Source organism: Brassica oleracea, chromosome C3, assembly GCF_000695525.1.
Source record: "Brassica oleracea var. oleracea cultivar TO1000 chromosome C3, BOL, whole genome shotgun sequence".
In the NCBI taxonomy this organism is placed as follows: Eukaryota; Viridiplantae; Streptophyta; class Magnoliopsida; order Brassicales; family Brassicaceae; genus Brassica; species Brassica oleracea.
Genome location: NC_027750.1, coordinates 14,710,340 through 14,716,339, shown reverse-complemented (window position 1 = coordinate 14,716,339; position 6,000 = coordinate 14,710,340). Strand labels below are relative to the sequence as shown.

Below are 6,000 nucleotides of genomic sequence, written 5' to 3'. Positions count from 1 at the left end.
GTTTCATCTCACTAACCATTATTGATGAAGTCATCACGGGTGCTCCTGAGACCAATCTCCAGTCAATTAGATTGTTCGACAATCTCCAAGTGATTGCGAGCACAAACCTAGAACTCTCAGGTATATTATCATATTGCAATTGGGTTTATATTATGTTTCGATATTATAACTGATATTTAAACTCGCAGATATGGTTGGGCAAATCTGTTATGTCCAAGGCTCTGACTTTACCAAAGAAACAACTCGAGTCGTTATCCGTCTCCTTATTGATCCGTAAGAAACAATCAACACATAATTATATTTATATTATTGTCTATATTGTGCTAACATCAATAATCAAAAATATTTTCTACCCAAGATTTGTGGTCGTCTATTTATCTCTCTTACTTATCAATCTAATTTTACACAAATCTTTATTTTACAACTTAAAAGAAACCACAATAACCCAAACAATCAAATCACCAAAAACTAGAATCCCAAAACAAGACGAATAATTAATGATCACCTCTCTTTTTGTCTAATCTTACAAATAAACTTCAAAACAAATATATACCAAACCAATCAACTAAACTAAAACTCAACGACAAATACATTGAGCCAACTAAACAAATACAAACTACACGACCAGTTATTTAACAATTTACAAACTTACTTTCGCAGATGCTTGTGAAGAAGACTAAGACGACAACCAAGATCAGTGAAATTACCTAAACAAAAAGGCAGAGTAAGTTACAAACTCTAATAAATACAACTAACAATGATTTTTGTTTGCATATTACCCATCAAATAAAAAAGAAACAAACACAACCACACCAGGAGATACAAGAGACAATTCCAACAAACACAAAGACGGCAATTCCACCTACTCACTGCTCTTGTCTTATGAAAATAGCTTACATGTTCAATGTCAACGGGCCAATGTTATTGTCTTCTTATGAAAAATACATATATTCGTTTAAAACCCATTAAGGTCCAAATACTAATTGTCACTCATTTTATAGTTATTTCTACAAGTTTTCATGTATTTGTTTTAAAGGTCCGGTAAAAGCAACAAGTTTAAAAATAAAAAAAAAAACATATAACCAACATAATAAGAATAAAAATAATTATTACTTAATACACACAACTTACACAACTAAACTTGAGAAAAAATATTCACAAACAAAAGGTACTCTCAACAACCTTAATATAATTTATGTAATTTCAACAATACAAGTAACAAATTAAAAAAAACAAACAAACAATAAGTCACAGTGACACAGAAAACAACACCACGAACTATATCAATCATATTACTAAAACATTTTAGTCCTTTATGAGTGGAGAACAATGCATACACAGTTCATCATCACAACTCTAACCATATAACAATAAAAAACTTGAAAAATAATAGTCAACTCAAAACGTAAAATTTACAGCTACAATAACTATAACTATAAGAAATGAGATGAAACAAGAACTCGGTCTACAATCCCGTACTTGTGCGGAGTCAATGTAACTAGTAATAATAATGGCTCATGAAATTTTTCGAGACTGTACTAAATAGCAAAGTCAACATTTTCGTCTTATACAACCACATTGAATCCGTAATAAATAAACCGAATTTATTGAATCAAAGACAAATAAATCGTTGGTTTCAATAGTAGTAAAAAGTCTGCATGGTAAAATTCTATCTATTCAAATATATATATATATATATATATTAGTATTATTATTTTTCTTACCATATGATAGCATAAATTCTATTCTATATATTTTCTATAATCTGAAACTATAATAGTAAACAATCTTAAAAGAAAATATATTTTTCTTGAAGACCATCTTTTTTATATTTACAATTTGCATTCCTTGTACTTTGCAAAGCTGTTTTTTTGTGTTATGTATATTTCTTCAACTTCCTCTTTTTAGATATTCCTTTCATCATTTCCCCTATCTCACAAAGAATTAGTTCACAAATTTTTTCCTTCTCTTTCAACATTTAGGTGTACATACATTATGAGCAAAATATTTATTTTCATCTCTAAGGATAAACTAGATTTTGATCCGCGTTTTCAAAGCGCGGGATCGTTTCCTTTTAAATTTCATTTAAAATTGATAATATTGTCTAACTTAATATTTTCATAGATTTTATGTTTGTTTATAGTCAATTTCAATAAATTGTCCTCTTTCTTTACTATTATAATTTTGCATATATTTTATGTTTGTTTATAAAAGTGTCCTATTTTTATTATATTACTTTATAAATGATCGTTCAAGTTTCCAAAATGCTTATTAATTTTTTTCAAAGATTTTAAAATTGTATACTTCTAAATTCTAATCAATAAATATAATTATATTTTAATTTTTTAATAAACTATTATATTACAGATTTCATAAGCATTTAAGTTTTTCATTATACATATTTCAACTAAGACATAAAATTTAAATTATAATAAAACTTCAATAATTATGGATTTAAAATGGATTTATAATATTCATAAAAAACAAAACACTTTAGCGCTTGGTTTTAGTTGGGTTTAGTTTTGGTCAGACTAAAATACTAACAATTAGGTATTTAGGTTAAGAGTATATTTAGGAAAACATGTGCAGTATGTTCTAAAATATATACTTGATAGGTTTTCTGAATCAAAATATAGTTAGTATCATTACTGAGGTCAATATTTGCGGATCCTATATTAATAATTAGCAAATTGGGTGACATTATTTTGGTAACATATATTACATATTTTTTAGACATTCCGATTTTTTTTCTAAATACAATTGAGATGGTTGGCCAAGTTAATTAAGTTAAACTCGCAGAATATCGTAGTGTCCATATATTAAGGAAGTTGAAATTGATATTTTACGATTTTCTTGGTCATCTTTATTGATTTTGTTTGTTACCCAAAATTTAAATTCTTGAATTAACAAACAAAAAATGAAAATATCTTAAAATGATGAATGCTATTCTTTATTTCGTAATTCGCATTATAAATTCATTTGGGCTACTTTATATTTCGTGATCTTTGTAAAAAAAATTCATAGTGCTTTGCTCTCAAACATGTCAAACATATCATAAGCACTAAGTCAAACAATAAGTGTTACAAAAATTAATAAGGTTAAATAATAATTGTATATATTAGAATTATGCTTCTATGGTTTGTATAGTTACGAATATATGCTTTCAACACAAACGTTAATAATTGTATTATGGAGTTCGGTTTTATTTTTGGCATAAGTAACGCTGATAAATGCTGTTGCATTGTTATTGGCTATTATATTCTTCATTCTGATTGGTTTATTATGCTGGCCGAATTTAATCAATAAAATTAATGTTAATATAACAAGGGTATGCCATTGTAAATAACTTCAAAAGTATCGACAGAATCATAGTAGAGATTCAACTTTAATAGTATAGATAACTGAAGATAGATTTCAAACCAATCATTCCTAGAATCTTTTTGAAAATCTTTCAATATTTTATTTATAGTTTAAACCATTGAACTGGAAAACGGCCAAAACCAGCCCAATGTATTCAAATATGGTCAATCCATACCCAGCGAATATGACAGTGCGTAAACATACCCGGACTATTTTTAACCGAAATTACGTACCTAAACGATCTTTTTTGTGCCAAAACCTTCAAACATAGCTTAATATGTTAACACCCGTTAATCCACCGTAAACACAAACTTAATTAGTATTACTTTTTTAGACAAAATCTTTGTAATTGAAACAAGAACCATAACTCTTCTCGTCTCTTATGAAAAACGAACAAAAGATCCAAAATGGAAGTAATCATAGTTTCTTAATCGTAGATTGATAAAAGTCTTTGTAGTTTGTGTCTGAAACTCTTTCCAACAATGGATTCGATGAGGTTAGCTTCTCCTTCATTCTCCAAATTATTTTTATAGTGATTAGGGTTTTTGATTTTTACACGATTTTGGGAGATTGGCATACTAGATTAGCTTATTACATGTTAAAACAAAATATATTTCAAACAATTTTGGGGTTTATAACAAAATATATTTCAAACAATTTTGGGGTTTATTAAATAATTTGAAATGAAAACACTATTTCGTTATATGCACACCACATGTTCGACGAAATGCTAAACTGAATATTTCTCTGTTTTGCAACCCTTTTGAAGCATGTTTCACATTATACCACAAAGGAAAGTTTGAAGTGAAAGATGGTATCACTTGTTGATATTGTATGTCCTCTCGAGACGATGTTTACAAAGTTCTCGGAGGCAATCTGTATATCATTTGTCTTTTGTTGATTATCAGCACAAATCTTGTATGTTAAATCTTGATTATCAGCTCAAGATCACTGGCAAATCTTGTTCATTAGAACAAACAAACAACAGATAAATCAAACCTTACTCAAACTCTCTTTCCAAGTCAACGTAAGCCATTAATTCTCATCACAAGAAAGTCTTTAAACGATCTCTTTGGGGAGAGAGGGTTTAAATCAACGATGTTTTGTCCAGATCTTGTTAGTATCACAAAGTAAAACGACATCGTTTTTTTTTAACAGACACATAAGCTTCCGTCCACAATCCGTTTGCCAGATGTCAAAATTGAAGGTTTTGGCCGAAAAAAGATTGTTTAGGTATGTAATTTCAGTTAAAAATAGTTTGGGTATGTTTTGGCACTCTCATATTCACTGGGTATGGATTGACCATATTTGAATACATTAGGCTGGTTTTGGCCGTTTTAACCTATCTCTTTAATCTACTTGTAACATATTGGGGTTGATTGGTGTTGGTTGTGAGTGCTCTACGCAGCTATTATTCTCTCTAGAACAATAAAATCAAAGCAATTAAACTTTATTAATAAAAACTAAAGTTAGAGTTCAAAATCTTTAAAAGAAAATATAATGGCTCTAGAAATCAATTTTTCTACGGCTTTAGGTTTAAACTTTAACGTAAACACTAGTATTAAAATAAAATAAAAACATTGATGATCGGTAAGCAGTATTTAAAAGCATAATAAATACGAAAACCAAATCCTTGACCTCACCAACTTATAAATAAACTGGAACCAATCTAAATGTTACCTTTATATTTCAATTCTTTAAAGACACATAGAAACATTCTTTTGTCAAATGATATATGACATGTTATAGTACTCTGCATAAAGAGGTTCTTAAATTGACATTAGTAAGTGAATTCTAATTATGTAACGAACTATAACTAAGCAGCACTGCATTACATTGCTTCCCACTTCGAAGTAAATTAACTATTTCTCTAATCCATATTCAACACAATTCAATGTCATACAACCGCCGTTACACATTTAAGATAATGTAAAAACTGCTAATAGTTATACTAAACTATGTGGTCGGCTGTACTAAACTTATAGAATAATTATCCAAACTTCTCATTTTACAAATGAACTAAAACAGTACGTCCACAAAAAAAACTTTGGTCGAATATACCATATAACAGAATAACAACCTGGTCCGTATAAAATAAACATGAAAATAATGTGATAGTAAAAGAACAACATGTCTTTGTTTTACTAGTTGTTCTGAAAATCACCTCTCGTGACATGTTTGTTTATTTGCGGCTGGACCATTGTAGTCGGGTTAATAAAGTTTTACAATACTAACGTAAGGCCAGCATTATCGCTGAAACCCCATTGTGGTTTCTTATTTTTTTATTTTTTTTTTTCTAATTAAAAAAAAAAAAAAATTTAAAGTGCACCAATCGCGGGTCACCACGTGTCGGTGGGGCCCGCGAACAGTGCAAAAAACCAACAACAAACGATCCTTATCTCAGGCTTTTTATTACCGGTTTTTGTGTTTTCTGTGGAGCCCAAAGGTTGAAAACCCCTTTTGTAACCTGCGTTGTTGATGCTCTAAATCTCTTATTTTATACTCTAAAGTTACATCTTTTTAAAAACATTTTATACAACCACCATACCATCACACTACTTGGGAGCTACTTGTCCAAGAGAACCAAAAGCGACGACGTAGAACAAACCGAGTACATAAAGAGCTTACAGAGGAAGACGC

General features: G+C 29.3%; 1 long non-coding RNA gene across 1 annotated transcript; it reads left to right on the top strand.

Moving 5' to 3' along the window:
• The first annotated feature begins 3,693 nt into the window (after positions 1-3,693).
• On the top strand, positions 3,694-4,288 carry LOC106334036. Its single transcript, XR_001268512.1, has 2 exons — positions 3,694-3,856; positions 4,130-4,288. It is a non-coding gene; the product is annotated as an uncharacterized LOC106334036 (long non-coding RNA).
• The last annotated feature ends 1,712 nt before the right edge of the window (positions 4,289-6,000 follow it).